The sequence below is a fragment of the Desmodus rotundus genome, chromosome 2 (genome assembly GCF_022682495.2).
Source record: "Desmodus rotundus isolate HL8 chromosome 2, HLdesRot8A.1, whole genome shotgun sequence".
NCBI classification, from domain to species: domain Eukaryota; kingdom Metazoa; phylum Chordata; class Mammalia; order Chiroptera; family Phyllostomidae; genus Desmodus; species Desmodus rotundus.
The window spans coordinates 155,280,396-155,306,616 of NC_071388.1; the positions used below are offsets into that span (position 1 = coordinate 155,280,396).

The 26,221-nt window shown below is 38.5% G+C and overlaps 1 protein-coding gene across 2 annotated transcripts in view; it reads left to right on the forward strand.

Annotated features, from left to right (window-relative positions):
* Nucleotides 1–26,221, forward strand: part of B3GALT1 (beta-1,3-galactosyltransferase 1) — a 510,742-nt gene that overhangs the window by 286,183 nt on the left and 198,338 nt on the right. The window contains exon 3 of one of the 2 annotated variants that reach the window (XM_071220665.1): nt 17,768–17,863. The exons of the other annotated variant lie outside the window; for it this stretch is intronic. The gene's annotated coding sequence lies outside the window, so the exon portion shown is untranslated. The remainder of the gene's footprint in view (nt 1–17,767; nt 17,864–26,221) is intronic. 2 annotated transcript variants of the gene reach the window in all.

Sequence of the window (26,221 nt, forward strand, 5' to 3'; positions counted from 1 at the left end):
AATATTTATTGAGTGACTGCAATGGCTAGACACAATGTTAGGGACAGATATATACCAGCAACAAAATAGGCTGACCTCATGGAGCTTACCATCTGGTAAGTATGAGAGCCGCTAAACAAATAAATGCCTCAACACTCATTGTACTAAGCTATTAAAAAGCACAAAAAGGACATTATAAGAGATAATAACAGGAGGGACCTACCATAGTTTTGGGGCTATAAGACGCACTTTTAGCCCCCCACATTTGGGAGGAAAATGGGGGTGCGTCTTATAGTCCGAATGTAGCTTACCTGGCTCACTGGTGGGGGACAGTGGTGGAGTGGGTTCACAGGAGGCAGGAGCAGGGTCACCGCTGCAGGAAGTCTTATGGTCCAGTGCATCTTCTAGTTTGAAAAATATGGTACTTGAATTTAGATGGCTGAAGTCTATGCCACTAAACCCTACAGGACAACCAATGTATTAGGCCACACTTCCAAGACACTGAGTCAAAGCAGCTTTACATATACATAGAAACAAACACAAGGAGGCTACCAAAACATAGAGACAAGGAAACATGGCCCAAATGAAAGAACAGATCAAAACTCCAGAAAAAGAGCTACGTGAAATGTAGATAAACAATCTGACAGATGCTGAGTCCAAAACACAAGAGTCCAAAACATAAGGACATTCAAGGATCTTAGTGAGGACCTCAACAGCATAAAAAATACCCAGTCAGAAAGGAAGGATACACTAACTGAAAAGTAGAACAATTTACAGGTAAACAACAGTACAGTGGATAAAGCCGAGAATCAAATCAATGATAAGGAACATAAGGAAGCAAAAAACAACCAATCAGAACACTAAGAACAAAAAGGATTCTAAAAAAATGAGAATAGTATAAAAAGCCTCTGGGACAACTTTGAGAGGTCAAACATTCTCATCACAGGGGTGCCATAAGAAGAGAAAGAGCAAGAAATTGGGAATCTATTTGAAAAAATAATGAAAGAAAACTTCCCTAACTTGGTGAGGGAAGTAGACATAAATGTCCAGGAAGCACAGAGAGTCCCAAACAAGATGGATGCCAAGAGGCCCACCCCAGACACATCATAATTAAAATGCCAAAGGTTAAAGATAAAGAATCTTAAAAGCAGCAAGAGAAAAGAAGTTAGCTACCTACAGGGGAGTGCCCATAAGACTGTCAGCTGATTTCTCAAAAGAAACTTTGTAGGCTAGAAGGGATTGGCAAGAAATATTCAAAGTCATGAAAAGAACCTATAGCCAAGATTGCTCCACCCAGCAAAGCTATCATTTAGAATCAAAGGGCATATAAAGTGCTTCTCAGACAAGAAAAACTAAAGGAATTCATCATCACCAAACCATTATTATATGAAAAAATAAAGGGATTTATGTAAGTAAAAGAAGAAGAACAAAACCGTGAACAATAAAATGGTGATAAATACATACCTATAAACAACTGAATCTAAAAAATTCAAACTAAGGAAACAAAAATACCAGAGACAAAATCATGAATATGAAGAGCATTTTGGTGGTTGCCAGATGGGAGGGGTGTATGGGCGTATGGGTGAGGAGGTGAGAGGATAGGAAGTACAAATAGGTAGTTACATAATAGCCATGGGAATATAAAGTACAGTACAGGAAATGGAGCAGCCAAAGAATTTACATGCACGGCCCATGGACATGAACAAAGGTAGGGGGGATTGCCTGAGGGAGTTGGGGGTGCTGGGTGGAGGGGGTGGGAAAAATCAGGACATCTATAATAGCATAATCAATAAAATGTCATTTTAAAAACAAAAACAAGTAAAGTAGCTGGCTGACAGGCTGCAGATGTACACTCATCACCACTGCATTCTTTCTCCTCAGTCTTCTAGAAAGACTTAGTAGTGAAATTCTGATCTTTGACCCCTGACTATAGTCACTCTCGTTTATGTTGGAATTCTTCAAAAGCAAGGACTGGGTTTTCAATTTCTTAAATATGCTTCCTCACAGTTTTCCTAGGACACCTACCGCAGCGTAGTACAGAACCTGTAAGGAAGCTGCAACTAAACACACATAGTAATTATAATTTAAATGAAAACCAAAAGACTCTCCCATGTGCCAGCACTATGCTGAACATTTTTACAAATTATTTTATTTAAAGTACAAAACAACCTTAGGACATAGATGTGATCCTCACTGTGTTTGTGAGAAAATGACTTTAGGTACCTGGCACAATGTCAAATAGCTCTTAAATAAGCACCGGAATTTGGCTCCAGGTTGATCTGTCCTAAGACTTTAATTTACATTTATTATCTCTGTATATGCATTACATCGCCTTTCAATTTCTTTTCAAACATGGCTTTGTACACATGGGGTTAGCTCTTTGGTTTGCCATTTGGAAAAGGGATTTGGAAGAATTTTTTCTGTTTTAGTTAAGGGTTTGGAGGTATTTTTCTATTTCTTTTAGTTTATTTGTTCTTTAAAAGGCCTGTTTGTGTTAGTTTCTTTTTTGCATTAAACCATATGAAGAATGTTCATGAGGAACATCTAGTATTTATTACTAGGAAATGACCTATAATTACCTATTTCGTTAAAAAATTACTGAACAGTCGTCTAAAGATTGGTCAATCCCAACTGACCAACTAGCTAGTGATTTTCTATCAGCTTAAAGTATTTACCTTCCCCTTGGGCCAAATTTCATTCCATAAGGCACAGAGGGCCAAGCTTAATTGGAGAATAAATCTCAGACATGCATCATGAGGAATATAGATTTTATTTTATCCTACAAATAACTTGTCATGGAGGTGCCTTGAACTTCAGAAAAAAAAATGGAGTTCTGCAGACAGAAGTGCAAGTAAAATAGAAAAGTACGAACTGTTCCATCTTTTTCTTTCAAACAATTTAAAGTCCAAGTCGTGTACCCTTTTTTATAAGAAGTATAGACTGGTCTGCAACTCCAAAGGCCACAAAATGCCACAGAAATAAAAATGGCTGGCTAGCCTTTGCGGCCGTGCCGCCTGGGCCACAGCCACGACAGCCTGCTCCAGCACAGTCCACTTGTAATGGGTTTGTTATGCCTGTGCTTGACGTGCCTTTAAATATTATATAATAGGCAGAAGCTTTTGTCTTTAACCGTACATCATTATTTAATGGCACAATAAAAGCAGATTATCTGCGCTCATATAATACGATTATTTGATTAGTAAAATAAAAATATAAAAAGGCTAAATATCAGAGGAAGAAATTGGATATTAAACGTTAAACCAAGCTACATCCACACTGATTTGGATTTTCACGTTCAGGAGGAAAAACTCACTCACACTCGACCGCTTCGCGTCAAAGGAGAGCGTTAGGTTAGTGTTACAATGAGCTGCACCGCATGGCCCATTCCAAACTCTGGTTTCTCTGCATTTTGCTTGTAATTAATTTCTTCTTTTTAATCTTTGGAAACTGGCCTTGTATCCTTCCCCCATTTAATTTCTCCATCTTATGTAAAGACTGCCAATTGACTTTAAAGTTATCTCTGGGTGTGACAAATTAAAGTGAGGCTGTAAAAATCAATGAGTATAGAGATATTTGTAATGTTTGCTTTCTGCTTGAAGCCAGGTCATATAAATTGGAAATCACTCATATGACAGAAATTTCAACGTGTAGGTTCCTTTATACTTTTTTTCACATCAGGAATTTTAAAACCGAAGCCATGGCAATGGTTGCTGAAAACTCCAAAGCAATTTCACTTTGGAGGGAACAATTTTCAGCTCAATTGAAACCATAGCAATAGGGTTAGGAAAAAGAAAAAGAGAAGGTGATTTGAAAAGAAACAAAGTTGGTCAAGAGGAGAATAAAAAAATATCTTAGTAAATACCATATTGTTTCTTATTTTTTTAAAGTGGCAGAGGCCCCTCACCATATCAAATTTTACAAATTATAAAATCATAGAGATAGCTCTAATTCTAATCCAGCCACTCATGGATCTGCTCTCCTTTCCCCCACTATCTGTATCTTTCTCACACAGTAAGAACCTTTGCATTCAACAACCCCAGTGCATTAACTAATTTGTCCCGTCCTGCCACATGCCACAGCAAGAAGCTCATGAAATGAAAGTGAAGACTTCTTTTTGGTTCTGTGTCAAGAAGTTTGATGCCTGGATATTATATTTTGAATCTGAAAATGTTGCTCAACAGGCAGTTTTCATCAGAAATAGATCTGGAGAAAGCATACAGTTCGTTTTACTTTTTGATTCATTTTATTTAAAAAAACAGAAAGATTTGGCTAACTTCTATTTGTTCCTCCTTAGTGGTTTTGTCTTGCCCTCTATCCTTCTGTGATATCCATTTAGTGAATAATTAAAAATATATACTATGTTTATCCATGTGTCTCTTGCATATAGCATTCTGTGAGATGCTAATAAACAAATTATCCCACAGTCAATAACACATTTGGTAAATATTGAATTAAATGTATTTATAGTCACTGCAGGGACTCTAGGGTCTCCTACTTGATCACAGTACCTTTTCCTCGCGCAATTTTCTGCAAAACACCAAGTGATTATTACAGCGTGTGGTTTCACATTTACGCAATTATGTAATTACTGTCTCTGCTGCACTAAAGGAACGCTCCAGGAGGGCGAGAACCTTGCCTGTTGTTTCTTGTCGTTGTCCCTCCAGTGCCCAGCACAGTGTGGGGCGCAAGTGCTTTTGATGACTCCATGGTAGAGCTCTACCATACCCTCCCACCTCCACACCACTGACTCTCCCTGCACCTCTTCTCTGCTTTTTCTGTTTCCTCTGTTGCACCTAAGGCCATCTGATGTAAGGTACGTGTTATTTAGGTCATTGTTTCATTTCGTATTCTCTAAAATCTCTGCCCACAGAAGCAGAGTTTTTTGTCAGCTGTGTTCATTCTACCAACTCTGTTCATTAAAACAGAGGCTGGTATGTAGTAGGTCCTCAGTAAACATTTGTTTCTTTAATAGTACACTATCAGTTTTCATCCATTTGGTCAGAGAAAGAACCTTAAAAATTAGCAATATTTTCTTAGTTCCTTTTCTAACATTAAACAATAGCTCTTTCATTGATCAGAAAACATTCCAGTCTCAGGTGAAAAGAAAATGATGTGGTCATTGTTGATCTAATTATGGTTTGGGGTCAGTAAGGCTCAGATCTCAAAAATGCAAGTATATCCATCTGTGCTGTACGTATGTGTGTGTATGTGTATGTAAGTGTCAGGTTTCTAAGGTATAATTTACACATGATATTGTTTACCCTTTTTTAATGCATCGTTCTGTAAGTTTTGACAACCCTATATAGTTATGTAGTCATCCCCACAATCAAGATATAGAATATATTTCCTTCACCCCCCAAAACTCCCTCATGTTGCTTTATCACTTACCTCCTACCCCCGTTCCATAGTTCCTTCTGGACAAACCACCACTATTTGATTTATGGTCCTATGGTTTTGCCTCTTCTAGAATGACCATGTAAATGAAATCATGCAGTGTGTAGCCTTTTCAGTTTGGCTTCTTTCTTCTAGCATAATACATTTGATGTTTATTCATATGGCTGCATGTATCAACAGTTTACCCTTTTTATCACTATGTAGTGTACCATGTGTCAATGTACAACTATTTGTTATCCCTTTACCAGTTCATAACATTTGAATTGTTTCCAGTGTTTGGCAATTGTGAATGAACTACTGTGAACATTTGTACACAGGTTTTGCGTAAGTGCGTATCTTCATTTCTCTTGGATAAATACCGGAGAGTAGAATGGCTGGGTCATATGATAAGTATAGGCTTCACTGTTTAGATGAACTACCAAACCATCTTCTGATGTGGCTGTACCCCCTTGTATTCCCACCACTAGCAATGCATGAAATACCTAGCTGATTTGCATCTTTCTCAGCATTTGGTATTGTCAGAATTCTTATTTTGAGACATTTTAATAGTAAGTGGTAGTAGCTTGTGATTTGAATTTGTATTCCCTTAGTGACTGATAATTTTGAATAACTTGCATGCAGTTTTATTCTATCTGCATTTATCCTTTGTGAAGTTTCTGTTTATTTGCCCACTTTATAAAAATTGCAGTGGCGGTTTTCTCATTATGGAGATTTGAGAGGTTTTTTTATATATTCTGGTGAGTAATTCTTTTATCATGTATGTGATTTCCAAATATTTTCTCCCAGTACATATCTTTCTATTCTCTTACCAGTATGTATAGTGTTTTGACCCCAAATTCTTTTTCTAACATGGCATACTCTTGTGAATTTGAGATAAATTAAAATTCTTTTAGCAGAGGTAGCCCTTCATACATCAATATACATGATGATTCCACGTTAACTCTATTCAAGTCTATGGGGCACAGAGCTGAGATAGTTGCTTTTACAATCATTCCCTTATTTGGAACTTTGGCTTGCTGCTCCATTCATCAAAACCTCAGACTGTATCTTTAGCCCTTATCCTAAACACAGGTGGACGTATGGCCTATCTTTCAATGTGGACATCTCTGAAGATGGACATACCTGGCCTCCGGGTTTCATCTGGGTCCACAGTTACCAATAGCCTTACCTAGAATGGTACAAATAAAAAGCCAAGTGACTAGTGGATTTAAAAAGCCTCATTTTTAGATCCACTGAATTCATATAAATAGTTGTAAGAATTCACTCACAATCATCTTGTATCTGTAATGTCACTGAACTAAGTAAATGCAACAAAAAAGTGGAGGGAGGAAGGATAGCCAGGGACAAATTATTTATACTTTGTGGCACTTTGGTGTCAAGTTAGCATGCTTTCATGTTTACTGTATTAACTGTAAGCAGTATGGGCCTATGTTTTACTTATATATATATTGCTTATTATAAGTATGTGCAAAGGAGTAAGGTAGGAATCTGTCATATCAGGGATTGCATAGGTTTCAGATCTCTTAGTATGGGAAGTTTCTGTAGGTTTCAAATTTCTTAGTATGGGAAGTTTTTTTGTTCTGAGAAAATTACTTGGATAGTGCTAAGTGGTATAGAAGAAAATGCACAGGCGAGGAGACCAGAAGTCAATAATCTATGCTAAAATCAGTAGTAACAATTGTTAGTGTTTAGAGACTACCATTAATTAGACATAAAAGTAGTAAAAATAATTTCTCTGAATTACATTATATATCCAACAGATAATGGGTTGAAACAGAGATATGTTATGATTCCCTAAAAAGGCAAAAATCCTCTTAGATATGACTTCCTAGTAACCGTGTTGAGTGAGAGCATATCTAATCAACGCGAAGAGAGAACTCTTCATCTTGTAACGTCTCGGAGACAGGAGATTTTGGACGGTGGTGCTTCAGTGTACAGGTCCCATTGGCAAGCCCAGCAGCGTTCTGAAGACGGAGACACCGGGCGTATTTGACTTGAAGTTATTAAACCTAAGAGTCATTTCAATAACTTGCCTCATTTTAATTTGGAGGTGTGCATTCAGCCAGTAATTTACTAGTCACGTCGATCACACAGATGAGAATTCCAGTGCACACTTTGTTTTATTTCTCATCATGAATTAATAAGCAAACACTCTGGTTTTACACATAAATTAGGATAATATGAGCTCACCCTGAAAGAGAGAGTTCCTCCATGGAGTCATTTCATGATTTTTCTTTCATTTTTTTCCCCGCTAACTTAAGCCGTCTTATTTTATCAACATATTTCTTTAAATTGACTTAAAAGTAACTCACCTTTGTTTTTAACTGAGCCTCAGGCTAAAGAATAATTATTGGGGTTAGTGTACTAGTATATTGCATGGACCTAAAATTACCTTGCATATCACACTTTGTAAACACTGCTCTGTACCTTGGCAGATTTACAAATGTAGTGCATCCCTGTGAGAAGCCAGCTGAACTTCCCCAGTGACACGAGCTGATTAAGTACTTTTTACATTTGAAAATTATGTACTAACTAATTTCATGACTAGGCATATCACATATCTGGTCGTCAAGGAACATGTACAAAGGACCCATGGACAAAGCCAAAGGGAGGTAGAATTGAGGGTGGGAGGTGGGGTAGAGGAAAATGGAGACAACTGTACTTGGACAACAATAAAAAAATTATTTTCCAACTCTAAATGTTACAGTACTAGACAAAACTATGTGAGGCACATCTAAAGAACAGGAAGTAAACACAGACAATATGTGACCTTAAAGAACTGAGTAAACTTCTCTAACCTCCATTTTCTTATCAGTAAAATAGATGTGCTAGTATCATTAATGTCTTAAGGTTGTTGAAAGGATTAAATGAGATTAGGTGCATAAAAATCACTTGCAGCATTCTATGAAATACGGACTTCTTGGTTAGTTATAAAGAAGGTGAGTGAGTACAGGAGCAAGTTAAACAACACTGTGAGGAAACAACTAATTTCATCTCTTCACGAAGTTGGGTACAGTAGTTTTTCCTTATCAGCGATTTCACTCTCTGTGGTTTCAGTTGCCCACAGTCCATATTGGTCCAAAAATATTAAATGGAAAATTCCAGAAAGAAACAATTCGTAAGTTTTAAATTGCATGCCATTCTAAGTAGTACGGTGAAAGCTCTCAAGTCCCACTTTTTCCTGCAGGATGTGAGTCACCTCTTTGACCAGCATATCTGCTGTGTATGCTCCCTGCCTGTTAGTCCCTTGGTTGCCATCTTGGTCATCAGATCAACTATTGAGGCGTCACGGTGCTTGTGTTCAGTAACTTTTATTTTATTTAAAAATGGCCCAAAACACAAGAGTAGTGATGTTGACAATTTGGATATTTCAAAGAGAAGCTGTAAATTGCTTCCTTTAAGTGAAAAGGTAAAAGAAAGTTCTTGACTTAATAGGAAAGAAAAAAGCCATACACTGAAGTGGCTAAAATGTACAATAAGAACAAATGTACCCATGAAATTGTGAAGAAGGAAAAAGAAATTAATTGGTTTTGAACTCCTTCTGACGTTTCATCTGAAAGTCAGCAGTAGCCTTACACGGTGTCACAGCACCCACGTCATTCCGTCATCGTATCTGCTCACATCGTCACAAGAAGAAGGGTGAGTACAGTACTATAACATATTTTGAGAGAAAGGCCATATTCATATGACTTTTATTACAGTTATTGTTATAATTGATCTATTTCATTCTTAGCTATTATTGTTAATCTCCTACTGTGCCTAATTTATAAATTAAACTTTCTCATAGGTATGCAAGCACTACAGGAAAAATAATAGTAACTAGGCTTTGGTGCTATTTGTGGTTTTGAGCGTCCTCTGGAGGTCTTCAAACGTACCTTCTGTAAATCAGGGGGTGCTACTGTGATTTTTTCTTTGAAAAAGTGTGGAGGGTAGCATCTCTAGATTTTAAGAAATTTTAAAGACTTTACATCCAAATTCAAGGTGTGATTCTTAATTAAATACAAGTTTCCTAAAAAATCTATTAATGACGTTTGAAAATAATTGGAGATATTATAGTAGTTACTAGATATGATCCTTGAGGATTAATGTTGATTGTGGTAACTACAAAAATGGCTGTACAGGATAAAGTTCTTACCCTGTAAGTATTCAGGAATGAAGTTCGTGAGATCTGTAGTTTACTTGGAAATGATTCACCAAAAAAGTAGGTGAGTAAAAGTCAGAGTAAGTGAATTGTGCAAAATGTTAACAATCTTAATCAACAGGGGGATATATGGGTGCTTATTGTACCACATTTATTCTTTGTGTATTTGAAACTTCTCAAAGAAAAACTTTTTAAAAATGATCTAAATAGGGAAAGGGTTTCAAGGTGTACTATAGAGCAAATTTAGTCAAATGCTGAGAGTTAGCATAATCCCATTGTATACATCTTTCTCTTTCCTTCTTTCTTTGCTTCTTTCCATTTTTTCTTCTTTATTCTGGAAGAATAAGCAAGCAATTTTAAATCATGATATATTTTTCAGAAGAGAACTAGAATTCAGAAAAGGAGGTTTTATCTTTTAATTTATTTATTTTAACATTGAATTTTTACCATATTTATGTATTGATTTTTATTTTTATATTTAAACAAATAAGTTAAGTATTATTAGCTAGTTAGCTAAAATTATTAATGTTTCTCTGAACTACATAGCAGGGAACCATATTCTGAAACCAATGCTTTTGTGCAAAGTACCAGCTGGAGGTAACTGACTGACCACAAAGAAAATGTGAATTTAATCAGGACACTAACACGAAACTGTTGGCACTACAATATTTGTCATTTATCTAAATATAATAAATACCCAAATGCTTGCTTTTTATTTTATAAAATTTTCTTTAAAAATATAGATTATTTGAATGATCATTTTCTCTATTAAAATGTAATTTTTTAAATTTTTTTTGGGGGGACAGGGATGATGGGGGAAGAAGAAGGTATGGGGGGGAGTCAGGCAATTGAAGGATAACACCTAGGCTTCAACAGAGGAGGGCAGAGAGCTAAGCTGTGGAGTCTTCCAGTCTTCATAGATCAGGCAGTGAAGTAAAGGCCATCAAGGAGACTGACAGCACTAGAGAGATGAGAGAAAAATTGGGACGGTGTGATGTTCCGACAGCAGTTGAGTATGGTGGCCAAGGGAGTCATATTTAAAGAGGGAGCAATCAACATTATCTGATGCTACTGAGAAGGACAAAAAGTGGCTTTAGGGTTAGTGGCATGACAGTCATGGATTCCTTGATTTTAGTTAGAATGCACTGGACCGAAGAGTGAGAGAGATGGAAGCAGTCAGTACAGAGAACTTCAAGAGATTTGGCAGGAAAGAGGAAATAAAGAAGAGACTAGTTGGTGGGGTCTACAGGGTCGGGGGGGTAGATTCCCTTGTTTGTTTTAAGATAGAAGAGCCTTTGATTGTTCCAATGCTGACAGGAAGGGGCCAATAAAAAGACAGAAGGAGAAAGGAGATAATGAATATAGTGGGGTCCCCCCAAAGTGGGCAAGGTTAGCCATAGAGAGGAGGGGGAGATCTTTTCTACTGTAACATAAAATGAGGCAAAAATATCAAATAAATAAATAAAAATTTCTCTTGGAATATGGCTTCTTGGTTGTCCATGTTGAACAGCAGTTTGTTTCTTGGATGGTTAGCTACAAATATTCTTTAGCACTTTTTCTCCTTGCCGCCTTTCTCACCTCTTCTTTCCTGAAGAGATTTAAAAAGAAGTTTAACTGAACTCTACAGTCATGGGCAGGCGAAGAGCAGCTCTGTCAGCAGCTGAGCAGATTAAGATTCTCAAAACAATATCACCTTTCCATCACTGGTTCTTGTCCTGCCTGCTGTGAGCATGGCGGGGTGGAAACAGACACCCTCTGGGAGCAGGGAAATAAAGGGGCTTTCCTAGTCCAGCCTCACCTAGAGAACAGGGAGGACCCTCTTTGTACTAAACTGAAAGCATTCTCTGTGGCAAGGTGGATATCCAGCAGTGGGCTCTGTGCCAACTCCCAGCCACTGTGCTTGGGTAGTGGGCAGGCTCTTCCAGATTGTTCGATATTTCAACTCTTGCCCCGCTGCCCCCGTCTGCAGAAATGTATACAGAGAACATAATTAGGTGCACACTTACATATTAAATCAAGATGGATTGTGTTTGCTCCTAGTTCTAATTTGTGAGGCATAGCATGTTTGAGTGGCATGTAAGGGCCAGCAATTACTCTGCTGCTCTTTAGGAGACCAAAACATTTGGGGATTCTTCTATCACCAATACGCTGATTGCCCCAGGCACCACCAGCGCCACACTGATGCCCAGAACAGCCAGACGCCTTCACCCTTGATTCATTCCTGGTTTGCATGCCTACCCTTGACCTCCCTTTCTAAAATCTCTGCCCGGAGTCGCCAGCCAATAAAGAAAGTAAATGACAGGATAAATCAGTAAGAGTAGCAATGTGACCAAGGCAGGGGGTCTGAATCAGGCAAGCTGCTTTCTTTATCAACCTGTGAAAAATATTTTTATGTGCAGGTTACTATATGGTACTTCCTTGGATACAAAGTAAGGACAATAAATAGTATATCTGTGAATTCCAGACCTACAAATGTGCTGTTGAAGTAGGTCCATGGGTAGAGCAACCTGTAGGATTTTATTTAGTCAATTTTAAAAATAAGCTTGGGATCAATAATTTCAAAAATATTTCAACAAAATGTAAATAAAAGGTGTTTTGAGTTACTATATTATAAAGAGACATTTTTGTATTATCGCTGCTAAAATAAAATTGCAGTGGCATGGCAGTCATATTTCATAAGTGAAAACATAGCGTAATGAAACGACATTTTGTGAATTTACAGCAAATCGATTTTTAAATGATCTTTTTTAATGCAAGTTGCCATGCTCTTTGGCTTTCCATGGACAGCAGCTGTCTTGTTTTATGTTTCACTGTACGATGCAATGAGATTTGGGCTTGTGGCCTCCTACGTCAAAGACAGGGAAAGAAAAGAGGCCACACCCCCCCAAATGGCTCAAAAGCACAACATGGTTGTTAGGGCTCAGTGTAGAATGAACTTGACATCTTCCAAAGTGATAGGTGCAGAAATGCTAAATTCTTGTGTTTTAATTATAATTTTGAAATTAACACTGGTTCCTTTAAGTTTTATGAATTTATTGTATATATTTGTGCCTTCATGAAAGAAAGTTTGTGCTAATATCCATAGCAAATAAAAATTTTAAATTAGAATCTTATTTATAGCCTTCAAGTGTTACCTGAGTATCCTGTCTTTAACTACTTTTAAAAAATGACAGCTGCCCTGGCCAGGTGGCTCAGAACCAGAAGTTGCAGGTTCAGTTCCTGTCAGGGCACATGCCTAGGTTGTGGTCTGATTCCTGGTTGGGGGCGCATGGGAGGCAAACGATTGATGTTTCTCACATCAGTGTTTCTCTCTCTCTCTCTCTCCCTTCCTCTCTCCCTCCCTCCACCTCTTCCTCTCTTAAATCAATTAACATATCCTCAGGTGAGGCTTAAAAAAAGTTCATACAGTAAGAGGAACACTAATCTAGGATTCTAGTTACAACCCTGCCATTGATTAGCTTTAGAAGCTAGACAAATTACTTTCTGGCCCTTGATTTTTCTGGTCTAATAATTCTGTTCTAACATTCTATGCTGACACTTTAAATTCCATAGGCTGCCTCTGGTGAGAGCGAGGAGCTATGCTTAGTTAATATTCTCAGAAGTTAAAACTTCTGATTAAGGTATAATTTTACATATGCTTAATGATTAGAGTTAAGAAATATTCACAGGAACCTAATAGAAATCTGTTTGTATTGTCTCCTGCCAGGACATATATGATCTCTTTGATGGGGGGGTCATTATATGTGATATTAAACCTAAGAAATGTCATGGTACAAATATGACTTCACAGTGCCGTAGTAGATATGTAAAATCTACTTTATCTATAATTTTAGAATTAGCCTACATTTTAGTAATCAGTTTGCTTTTCTGATTTGAACTTTGAGGCCTACTGAATTTATTCATTTTTAAATGTCAACTAACAATCCTATAAAGATTATTCTTGTCAAAACAGAAATGCATTAAAGAAACAAAGTCCATTCTGTTGAGTGACTTCTTCACATTGTTCATTTATAATAAATTTGTGAGCAAATTCAAGTTCCGTGTTTATTTGTTCATATACTGTTATTGGTTCAATTTAATCCAGGAACTATATACCGGGTGGGCAAAAGTAGGTTTACATCTATTTGTATGGAAAAAAACACAATAATTAAGAAATAATAAAATAAGAATTAACTCTGTGTTTCGCGTACTCACAGCTGTGAAGCTACTGTGCCCTACCTCGTATTGAGCAATTACTGTAAACTTAGATAAACAGACAGACAGAGGGAAAGAAAGACAGTATTACATGGTTCATCAGCTTCCCACTTACTTTTTCTCATGCAAATAAAGTAACCTTGCAGCTCCAGTACCCTTTAAAAAGTTTACATCATCTTTCTTTGATTTATCTATGTGTAAATGATACATCATTCTATGGGTCCAGACAACAAAGCACTCTGCTACTTTGTTGATCAAACGAAATAGTTTAGTTGCTATCCAAATCATGGACGAATTTGCTTGTTTCTGCGTACACTGCATCAGTTCCACACGTCCTTGAAGTCAAACCCGAAAGACCCCACCTGGAGAAATGACATGCTTGAAAGTACTTGAAAGGAAACTTCTTTTCAGGTTGCCTGGGAGGCATTATAATTTGAGAAGCTAAAAAAATTATTTTAACAATATATGATGGATTCGAATGTTATTTGTCAGCATCGCTACAGACAGTAGTTTTATATAATATGGTCTTCCAAATAATGTCTCTGTAGATACATTCTTTTGAACTAAGCAGTATGTTAAGAGATGCGCCAAGCGGTCATAAAATATTTACCTGACTGTAGAAGATAGGTTTTTCCTTAGAAAAAGTTCACTTCACACCCTCCACTGCTGTGAATGCTGCCTCATGCTGTCGCTTCAGCTGGGAGGTTGGTACAATACACTGTCTACCATCAGCGGTCCTCGGAGGCGTCCATACCCACGCACTGGGTTTTCCTGGATCGCAGTTTCTCAGGCAGGTCTGCCTTTGATCCTAGTTACAATCAGTTATCTGTGCTTTCCTTTCCTACTCTCACTGAAGGCCTTGAAATACACACACACACATACACACACACACACACACTTTTCTCTCCTATGGCTTTATTTTGAAATTATCAACCATCTTGCCATCTAAAAATCTGATACCCTATGTCAAAAAGCTTTTTTTATTCACTTGTTTTACTTTAAGTTTGACTGATTTTCCCCCAGAATCAACTCTCTTTATGAGCTGGGTGGATATTTTGCAAACCAGAAGTCATACATTAGTGCTCCTTGGACCAGTTATATCCCACAGATGGGTTTTATTTACACTGAACAGCATTATTAAAATTTGAATTAGACACCAGCAATAAAGAAGCGGGGTCATGTCAAAATATCCAGTTTCTGGCTTTGTTCCAGTTTCCCAGCCTTCTTATTCCAAAGCGCACAACAGGCATATTTCACTCCTTCCCTTTCAGCCTCGTCTCTGTGAGCTCATGAACTTCGGACCACTGATCTAGACAGACAGACCTGTCATCCCACACGTGAGCATTTTGGACAAATTATTAACTTAATATTTCATAAAATTTTCTACATTGAGCAATAGCCTGAGAACATCTTTGGGGATATTATACTTGAACTATCTATTAAAACTCTACCTATTTATAAAGCCATTCCAAGATGAATTTCTTCCATTAATCTCTTCCTTAGCCTAACCCTAATCAACATTAATTGAACACAGATGAGAGAAACTGGGCTAAGGGATGAAATACAGATATTAAACAATATAAAGCATGGTATCAGAGTGCTCAGACTTCAGCAGGAAAGTCAGGTATATTGCAATAAAATTTTGTCAGTACTACTTTAATCACAGTCATCAATGATTGAATATTCTGAGAGCCAGGCGTCCGAATGGTGTACACGTCTGTGTCCACTGTCTCCACCGTCTCACTTCGCATTGGCTCCTCAGACCACGCCAGTCGGCCCTGGTCCTACACTGCGCTACAGACACAGTTCTGTGTAAGGCCACCAGCTGTCTCCACCTTCCTAAATCAGTCTGTCAGCCTTCATGACCAGGGGCAAATGACTCATCTTCTGTTCCACAGTCTCCTCCTCTGCGAAATGCTGACAGTATCCGCACCCATCATGGATGATGACATGGGATAATCCACGTGAGGGTGGATTGTATGGGATGCTGTGAGGACTGTAGTGATAATCCATGTAAACCTTTGAAACAACGTTTGGCAGGTAATAAGGTTACAATACATAGCTATCATTATTATTACTAATTATATACCACTACTGTTACTAGTTATTTTTGCATCAATGTTTTACATCAGTGGGCATTCCCTTCATTTTGAAACACCTTCTGCCCTGGTTTGCTGACATCAACTCTTCCGGTTTCCCTGTAATGCGACTGCTTGGTTTTCTCTTCTGGCTGCTCCTTGTGAGACCTGCAAACACTGGAGGGCTCCAAAGCTTGGCACTAGGCTTCCTTCTCTTTTCTATCCACTCTCCCTCCGTAGTTATCATATCTATCCTGTGCCATCTACGCTCTTATGACTATACAATTTGTATCTTCATTGCTCACTTTTTCCTTTCTCTGCATATCTGTTAGGCACCTTCAACTTGAATTCCTGATTTCCTTCACATTTTGACTCTTTCGCCAGAGGTCCATTCTCCACAAAGAAGCACAATTTTTAAAAAGTTCAAGTCACTCAGTGCATCTCTGTTGGCTGACTGATTACTGTGAGCACCATCTATTTGCTGACATCCCTGCCATTATGTGACAGCTGCTTACTCTCACTGCATACTTGGGGAGACAGGATTCAACAGCACTCACTGTTTCCAGCTACTCTCTGGATTTATAACTTGCTGCTGAAATTCTAGGGAAAAAAAGAGAGAGTGATAATCACCAAAGATGACTGATCAGCAGGGGCTCCAGCAAGAGATTTTATTTTGCCCTGAGAGCCAGTGAATCTAAGGCTTACCTTTGTATTCATGTATCATAAAATCAGCTGGCATAAAGACTGAAAAATTCACACCACAAGCCACTGTTTTGTCCATGTTTCTTAAACCAAATAGTTGATTTAATTTTATTTTCTGAGTGCATTCTTGGATTAGTGTTGTGTAAATATAACCAATCAGAAGATAAACCTTCTATCAATGGTTCTCAAACTCGTCCTTCCTGAGACCTTCTTCAAGACTGTGATAACTAGGTATGAATATGCATAAATGAATGAGTACTATTAATGTGCAAAATGTATAATCAAATAAGTGCTCTTATAGGGCTCATCCTGCATCATTTTTCCACATAAGAATCCAAGGCTATATTATGTGTAAGAATGTATGGGGCCGACCCATTGTAGTGTTGATTGGGGATGCTGTTTACTTTATAGTATTTTCAAAATATACCTCATAATCATGACATGGATTATGTTATATGAGGATAATTCTTCACATAGTAAGCTTTGTGCATATACCATTTCTAAAATTCTCATTTACAAAGAAAATATGAAACTAATGTACATTAAACCTGTCTTTGATATTTAGTGGGAAATGATTTATCTACGTTAAGAAGAGAAATTCAAAGCCTGTCCACTCTTTGTTGATGACTGAAATAATATTGGTATATCACTGCTGTAACTAATCACACTTACAGTGAGTGGTATGTAATGCAGATTAGGCCTGGATCACAAGACATCCCCAGTTTACGACGCTGCCCACTTACTGGCGTTGCTGGCCATGGAGGTCACAGGCATGACATGCGTGCTCATGCCCACTTCTCCTGCAGCAGCAAGAAAAGAAAAAGCATAAAATTAAAGTTGTGTATGGAGAATCGGGAAGATCATACGGAAACCTGGATTTGGAATGCTGACCCAGGAAACTGATGGGAAAAAGAGAGAAGAAAAAGGCAGGAAGTCCACATTCCTCAAGACTGACTCAAACATGCCATAACTCCAACCCCCAAAGTCTCCATGCTGAGTGGGAGAGATCCCCATGCACACCTCACTCTTCCAAATATAACACATTCTCCCTTTCAGGAGGTTCGTCTGAATCAAACTATTTTTGTTAACAAATGTATAAGGTGTGGGTAACTGGCAATAGGACTTTTATAGGTCTGGGAACCTCAGGTGCTATGTGCTGCCTGGTCGGCATCATCATAGAAGTGATTTATGCTTATACTTCTTTGTGCAAATGGAACTACAGAACAGAAGTAGTTGTTTTGAGTTGTCTTGTCATTACCTCCATCTTTCTTTCATGTAGACACTGTCAATGTCTGTAAAATGGGTGGAATTATCTATGAAGAAAGAAGAGAAGAGAGGAGAGGAGCAAAATACAACCTAAAACAAAAGTGTAAAGGTAAAAGAGCACAAAATAACCACTGAAGTCCAGGATTCAGTTCTGAACATGTTTGGAATCATTAGCAATGATTATTTTTTTTATCATGTTGATTATTTGTTTTGATACTGGCAGACGTGGACAATGGTTGGAATGCCAATTTTGGAGGGAGTGGTCAAAAGTCTCAAAGTGGATCTAAAGTAAGAATGTGTATGAACAAGTTTAAATGAGATGTTTCAGATGAGAGAAAACAAGGTAGTGCCAGTAGAAAACAAACAAAAAGCCCTTATTATCTTATTTTTTTAAAAAAGGAGGCGGTTATTTTCTAGAAGGCTTGAAAGTTGTGCCACTATTGATGGGACTTATACATCATTCTCCAGCCTAAGCCGTGAAGCACAGCACAGCGTAACTAAAAGGAGTACCTTCCAAGATCACCTGTTAAACTGATCTCGAAAACATTTTACCAGCTTTTATTCTGAGTAATATATTCCTAAGAAATTTTCTTTTGCACTTCCCAATAGGCAGCTCTTCTCCATGATTTACCATATTGACTTCATTATCTAAGTTCAGCACCATTCAGACTCACAGCCCTGTTTATCTCAAGCCCTTAATTGGAACTGAATATTTACCGGAGAAAGTTGGAAACTTCACTTTAGAATATTTTCCAATATGTTTTCCATAAAACATATAAAATTGACAATTGGAGGCTTGTAGCAGTTGTGAAATATCTGTGTTTATCATCAGGAGAATGACTTCCGAAACTATGAATGCAAATGTAGAAGTGACTTGTGGGTAAATTACATCTGCCTGAATTCCCTTTCCTAGTGAACAGTTTTCTGTACCTTTTCTGAAACCATGGAAGATACAGGTTGGAAGAAAGCTTAGAGATTACTTTTTTGACCCTTCCTTTTAGAGAAAGGCACCTAAGGCTTGGTGAAAACAAATGGTTAGATGCAAAGGATAAATTATATTTCCCGAAGATAAATTGTGAAAGGCTACTACAACTTCAGTCAGAATCACCAAAAGTGTAATAAAAATCTGAGAGCAGTTCCAAGTAGACCAGAGAGGTTGGGTAAAGAAATAAATGACCTCCTTGTGTTAGACTATTTGGTCTCTCTCAGGGAGGGCATGAGGTTTCCGCCAAGCTCACTTTAATCTAAGTCTTGCTTATCAAAAGGAGCTCTTCCCTGGGGTGAAGGGAGGAAAAGGGAACTATTTTATTATTACCCAGTTCCTCCCCGTTCTTTTGCCCTCTCCTAGTCTCTGCCCACCTGGCAATCCTTGTCTAACTCCTCAGTATAGGTGCTGACACAGAGAAGCTGCCTTTTGTGAGTTTCTGAGTGCTGTTTTTTTTGCTTTGTTTCCCACCTTAACTGCATCCACAATCACACAATCCAAGTAAACCCATACCCACAACAGTAGGAAATCTCGGAAAAATGCATTCAGCAAGCAAATCCGAACCGGCACAGTTCTGAAGGCATTCATTCACTGAGGGTGAGTGAGGACCCACTCAGACTGTGAGAAGAAAAAGAAATAAAATGGCAAGGAAAGAAAGGGATGGCATTAGGCTGCTCAGTGATCATTTGTTAGCTAAATGGAACATTTTCCTGGCAATGACTTTTGAAAGACAATGGATTTTACTAACAGATTTTGTAGGATCTTTTTGCATCATTAATACAATCTTATCTGAAAGTTTGATTTTTTTGGGGGGGGGGTTCTCTTGATTCAATCAATAGCCATCTTTGTGCCACTGGGTCTTTTTTTTTTTTTTAATTCATTCATTTAGTCCTTTAACAAAATTTTTTATACTTAATGTTACCTTTTCCATCTCAGCTTTTCTGTTCTCTACTCTCAGCTTATTTTCACCTGTTTGTTCATTTTTTTTATTCAATGAAATTGAGAACTCCCTGTGTGCCTGGAACAGTGCAAGGTCCTGTGATAGAGAGGTGACAAAGACACTCAGAAGCAGGCCTTGACTTCAGCGTGCCACTGGGTCTTGAGAAGTGTTCCGGGAGTATTCTCTTTGAAAGCTAAGTGTAAAGCTCATTTGTCTTGGTGTAGTTTGTCATATTGTATCTGCTGCTGACACTCAGCATCCTCATATCAGCTTCTATAGTGGAAAAATGCCTTTATTAGAATAGATTTTTCCAAAACCCTGCCAGATGAGCCACCTTACAACCGGACGTGAACCTTCTCAACTGTATTAAAGGTACATCTCAGTGAAAGCGGCAACATCTCCCATGAAGGCGTCCCATGCAGCTTGCACGATGAGTCAAATAGGGATCTCTCGCACACAAATTTTCCTGAAAAATCAGCCAGATTGTTATATACATTTGAGTTTATGCTTCCTACTTTGTTTGTGTTTCTTTCACCACCAAGCACCGTCTTACACACAAGATTTCTCTCAGGTCTTCAAAACTGAGCTGAGAATGAACAGGAAAGAAGGGAAGCCCAGGAAAAGAATCCTTTGGGAGAAGCAGCAGCTTACTTGCTGGGTAGTACTCTATGGCTACATTCCTCTGTCTCTGTATTTGATAGCAAGTCTTTTTTTTCCTTTATTCATTGTTCTAGTTTGTATACACAAATGCAAAAGGAAAAGCAAAGAGTCTCTCCATTAAATAATTATGCAATATGCTTGTTAAATTATTTATCCAGAGTATCTATACAAGCTGAAACCCCTCGAGAGAGAGTACTCAAAGTAGGCAGACAATGACTTTCAAGTCTGTATCTCCTGACCTGGGTCCTCCCATTACCTCCTGTCCTGGGTGTTTTGTGCCACAAGAAATCTCCACCCTGACATGCTCCTGGTTTTCAAATACTGACTATCCAATTGCTCATGTTCTTCTTCCCAATCACTCCTAGTTTTTCATCTGACAAACCTTGGAATTACCGAAGAACTTTCCAGTCTAATAACTCCCTTATAGTTGTTGGTCACTAAGGTGCATATCCATATATCCTTTCATTCAATTTCAGGGTCATTATCCTAGCCCCATGATAATCTCACCTGGATTACCGTCAAAATTTCCTACCCTGTTAATCATCCTTCCTATTATGATTGCCCATATTTTCAATTCATCCTGAATACAATCACATTTATCTTCTACAATTCTGCTTTTATGATGTCATAGCCTTGCTCAAAATTCTTTGATGGAGCCCATCTGCATGTAGGATAATGTCCAAACACTTCACATCAGCATTTAAGGACTTTTGTCAGATCTGAGGCTTCATATCCAATTTAAGTTTCTTTCCCTGTACAACATAAACTCTTTTTTTAAATTTTTTATTGTTATTCAATTACAGTTGCACGCCTTTTCTCCCCATCCCTCCACCCCACCCCAGCTGAACCCACCTCCCTCCCCCACCTCCCCCCTCCCCCCTGGTTTTGTCCATGTGTCCTTTATAGTGGTTCCTGTAATCCCCTCTTCCCACTGCCTCCCCCCCCCCGGCTATTGTTAGATTGTTCTTAACTTCAATGTCTCTGGTTATATTTTGTTTGCTTTTTTCTTCTATTGATTATGTTCCAGTTAAAGGTGAGATCATATGGTATTTGTCCCTCACCACCTGGCTTATTTCACTTCACATAATGCTCTCCAGTTTCATCCATGCTGTTGCAAAGGGTATAAGCTCCTTCTTTCTCTCTGCTGCGTAGAATTCCATTGTGTAAATATACCATAGTTTTTGGATCCACTCGTTTGCTGATGGGCACTTCAGTTGCTTCCAGTACTTGGCTATTGTAAATTGTGCTGCTATGAACATTGGGGTGCACAGGTTCTTTTGGATTGGTGTTTCAGGGTTCTTAGGGTATAATCCCAGCAGCGGAATTGCTGGGTCAAACGGCAGTTCCATTTTTAGTGTTCTGAGGAAATTCCATATTGTTTTCCACAGTGGACTCACAAGTCTGCATTCCCACCAACAGTGCACGAGGGTTCCCTTTTCTCCGCATCCTCTCCAACATTTGTTTGTGGATTTGTTTATGTTGGCCACTCTGACTGGTGTGAGATGGTACCTCATTGTGTTTTTAATTTGCATCTCTCTGATGGCTAGTGATGCTGAGCATCTTTTCATATGTCTCTGGGCCCTCTGTAACAACATAAACTCTTACAGTTCACAAAGCTCTCACTGTCTCCTCTCTACTCCCTGCCATGTCCATCTCACCTCTACCTTACTTCCTGGGAATGTCTCTATCCAACCCATCTCTAACCAATTCTTACCCATTTCTTAAGATACAACATAAATCCCATTTACCGTATGAAGTATTATCACCTGTCTTTATCCCACACTAATCTATACATTCCTCTTGGATTCACCTGTGAAGGCATTTCCTCCTGGGCTTGTCTTTCTTGGGAGGTTTTTGGATTATTGATTCAATCTCTTGTTGTAGGTCTGTTCAGATTTCTTATTTCTCCTTAAGCAAATTTGGTAGTTTCCATGGTTCTTGGATCTCTTGACTTTCTTTAATTATGTTTTATCTTTCCTCCCATTTTCAGAGGTTCAATAAAGTTGAAAATCAGAAGAAAGATGTTCTCCCTTTGAAAGTAAATCTAAACGGAAATGCATTAAGCCACTTTTTTCACCAAAACTAAATGAGACAAGAAAATATCTCTACTTTCCATATAATTAGTAGTCCTTCACTATATAGAATCTGGCAGAAGTAAGGTCTGCTTGAGTGTGGTTGGTAGGGTAATAATATGGATGTAATGATTTATAGTTTTAATTTGAATGTTTCACCTGAAATGTAATATGGTGTGCTTGAGTGTGATATTGTTATGTTACAGAATTACACACTTATGATTTTGGAATAAAATAGGGGCATTATTTCTGCCAGACCCTGTATATTCCCCATGTTTTGAAATAAAATTCTTATTGAAAGCAAGTGTTAAGTTTGACCACCAGGGTCAAACTTGACCTTTTCTAGATCTACATTTTTTTCCGAACTGTAAATTGCCCTGTGGTTGTGAGAAAAGTACTCTCAGTATTTTATGTAGTGAACTTTTGTAGGCAACTTACAGTACAATTGTTCCAATCCTTGTCATGTTGCTTCTCCTAGAAATTGTGTGTCAGATTTACATGCATATCCAAATATATTTCGGGAAGAGCAGCCAAGGGGTTTTTGTGAGAGAAAGAGGGAGAGGAAAGGAAGGGGAGAGAGAGAAAAAGAGATGGCCACTTTATTTGTAATTATTAGTTGCTCTGAAAGACGGTAGAATTCAGTAAGGATAATATTACCTACATCCCAAAATGTCTCCTGATCTAACCTGTATCTTCATTACTTTTCTTATACATTTATTACCTCTTATAATCTGAATAACCAAAATTATCCTTCAGTCTTTTCAGTCAACCTAGATGATTAATGTTTCTCCATTCAGGAGAAAGAGAGCTATCTGCTAAAACACACACACACACCATCTGCTTGTCCAAGTTCATTCATTCAATAACATTTATCAAACACTTACTGTGTGTGACTTATGTATTATATTGGACTTCAAGTGCACAAACATGTTTTGTCAAAGATCGAATTCATGAGAATTCTGTTTTTATCACTTGCAGGGCTCAACAGTGCAGTTGAACAAAATAGTTGAAGGCTCACATACTACTGCAAGTTAAATGGTTATTTTGCAGTGACCTACAGCTTCTGCTGCCTGGGAAACATTTAATGGTGTTACCCAGGAAATATCATGACACCGAACAAAGGGGCATCTGTTTGCAACTCTAACCTTGACAAAGAAGCAATTCTTCTTGCCAAAAGGAATAGAATAAATCCCTTCCCTTTGCCCCAGCATGCCCCACATCACTGATCCAGCAGAGAATGCTGAATGTTCACAACACACAATGCAGTAAGGTCAACCAGACCAACAAGAGTCACACCAGGGGTTAACAAGGAAAGCAGGGAGCCAACACTTTGCTGAGCATATTGGGAAGAAGCAAAACCTCGAAGTCATTGATAGAGGTGGTACCCAGCACAATCTCAACAGCCAAGAGTAAGATAATCTACCACTAACTCAGAGTGCAGAAACAAGGAAGCACCCGACCTCACTCAGAGCAGACAGCCTGGGAAAGAGAGGCTCTGGCTACAGAAAGGAGGGTCAGCAGAACCAAGGCCAGACAAGCTTGTTTTTGGTTTCATGGTGTGGAATTGTGGCTCAGCCTAGGATTGAATTCCAGCTCTGTCGCTGTCCCGCTGTGACATTGTGAAAGTCACTGAACCTCTCTGAAACTTAGATTTTTTTGCTTGTAAAACAAGCTTACAAGAGTGTGAGAATTAGAGAAGTGAAGATAAATTAGGCATTCAGTAAATGGCAGCTACTTTTGTTTTGAAGTGTGTCTTCAATCATCACGTGAACCCTCTAATAGTCTTCTTAAAGTCCCAACCTGTCTTTTGCTGTTCAGATGTCAGTTCAGGATGCCTGCCTCCCAGATGCCTTTTAAATGGCTTTTTTGTGCCTAAATGCAGTACACCTGATAATGCCTTTATTACATATTACAGATGACCCTTGAACAACACAAGTTTGGACCGTGGGTCCACTTATACACCATTTTTTGATAAATACATATAGTACTGTAAATGTATTTTTTCTTCTTTATAACCTTCTAGATAAAATTTTCTTTTCTCTAGTGTACTTTATTGTAAGAATACAGTTTATAATACATGTAACATACAAAAGATGTGTTAATCGATTGTTTATGTTATCAGTAAGGCTTGCGGTCAACAGTAGGCTGTTAGTAGTGTTAAGTTTGGGGACAAGTCAAAAGTTGTAAGTGGATTTTTGACTGAGTAGGACATCACCACCCCTAACCCCTGTGTTGTTAAAGGGTCAGCTGTAGTTATATATTTGCTGTCTGCCTCACATCGCCTCTCTCTGTCCCCTCCACACTGCAGCTCTTCAGGGGCGGACGTAGGCCTCATTCACCTTTGCCCTCAGAGACTGTCATAGTTTTTACTCAAAGCAGGTACTCAGTGAAATTTAATTCTATGTGTGCATCTATTTCAGCACTTTCTTCCAAATAGTCATCTATTTTTCACTTGAAAATCAGACCATAAGAAAAGTGAAGCATTTAGTGTGTTTATATATGAACATGTATGTGTGTGTACATAAGCATGTGTCTGTGTGTGGAAAATGGGAAACCACTTCACCTTCACTAATGTCTGCACATGCTAAGGATTTGCCAAGGAGACCTTTCTGTTTAAAGAAGGGAACACCTACAAATGGGACTTTTACAAATGTTTATATATATTAAATGCTAACACTAGGAAAAGTTGAAGAATACTCCCCTGCTGTGCTTCAAAAAGTAAAATGCAGCCATTTAATATGTGTGACTGTTTGTGTATATATGCCCTGAAAGTATTTAATACAAGAAGGTCAAAAAGATTAGGATTCAAAACACCAGGTGGGTACCTAATTGTGGCCAACAGGGACATTAACCATGGTGCCTCATTTCCTACTCATTGTTTCTAATTTTAGTCTTCAGGCTTATATATAGCAGGTTTAAGACATGGACAATTTCATGAGCTCTTTTGTTAAGACCCAGCCTCGTCAGTGATGATCTCACTGTTAATTATTTCTTAATAAGTAGCTTCACCCCAGCATCCCAAGAACAATTTGAACTGCCAACATTAAAAGATAGAAACTGGGGAAAGGCAGAAATATTTCCCTGGAATCACAAAATTATCAAGCCTCCAAATGCAAGAGCTAGGCTCAGCTTCCCACCCCGTGCTCCGACCTCCTCCTCCAGGTCACTTACTGGAGGTGAGAGAGCCTCAGTCTCCTAGCAGGTGTTCGCATTTGCTGAGCAGTGCTTGCACCCAGCCTGTGCTTGAGTCTCTGTCAAATCACAAGAATTAAAGTATCAAAACTATTTTAGGAGCCAAAAGTTGTGTGTGCCACTACTGCCATTGACCTGGTGGGAGATTATCAGTTGGCTCCCTCTTGGCCCAGCCCATCCCACTCCCAGCTATTCAAAGTCCCACGATGCATTTGGAGGGCTTCTGAGTGATCATCCTGGGCTGTTGAAATGGGATCTACACCCAGCAGAGTGTGTAGTTTGTGTGGCCTCTGGAGTCAGACTGGCTGGTTGACATCCTGGCTTTAGCACTTATTCGTTGGGTGATCTTGGGCATGTCACTTTTGTGCCTCTGTTTCCCCTTCCATAAAATGGAAATAATAATAGGATTCGTGTTATCAGATTCTTGTGGGGATGAAATGAATTACTACTCATAGCACAATTAGACTGCATGGCACTTAGGATATCCTTAATAATACTAGCTCTACGAGTATTCACCTCATCCAATGGAACTGAGAACAACCACATAGCTCCTTGCTACCAACTTCTGCTCTGCCGGCAAGCTGTGATGCCGGCTGCCAGACTGAACTCTGAGGTCCG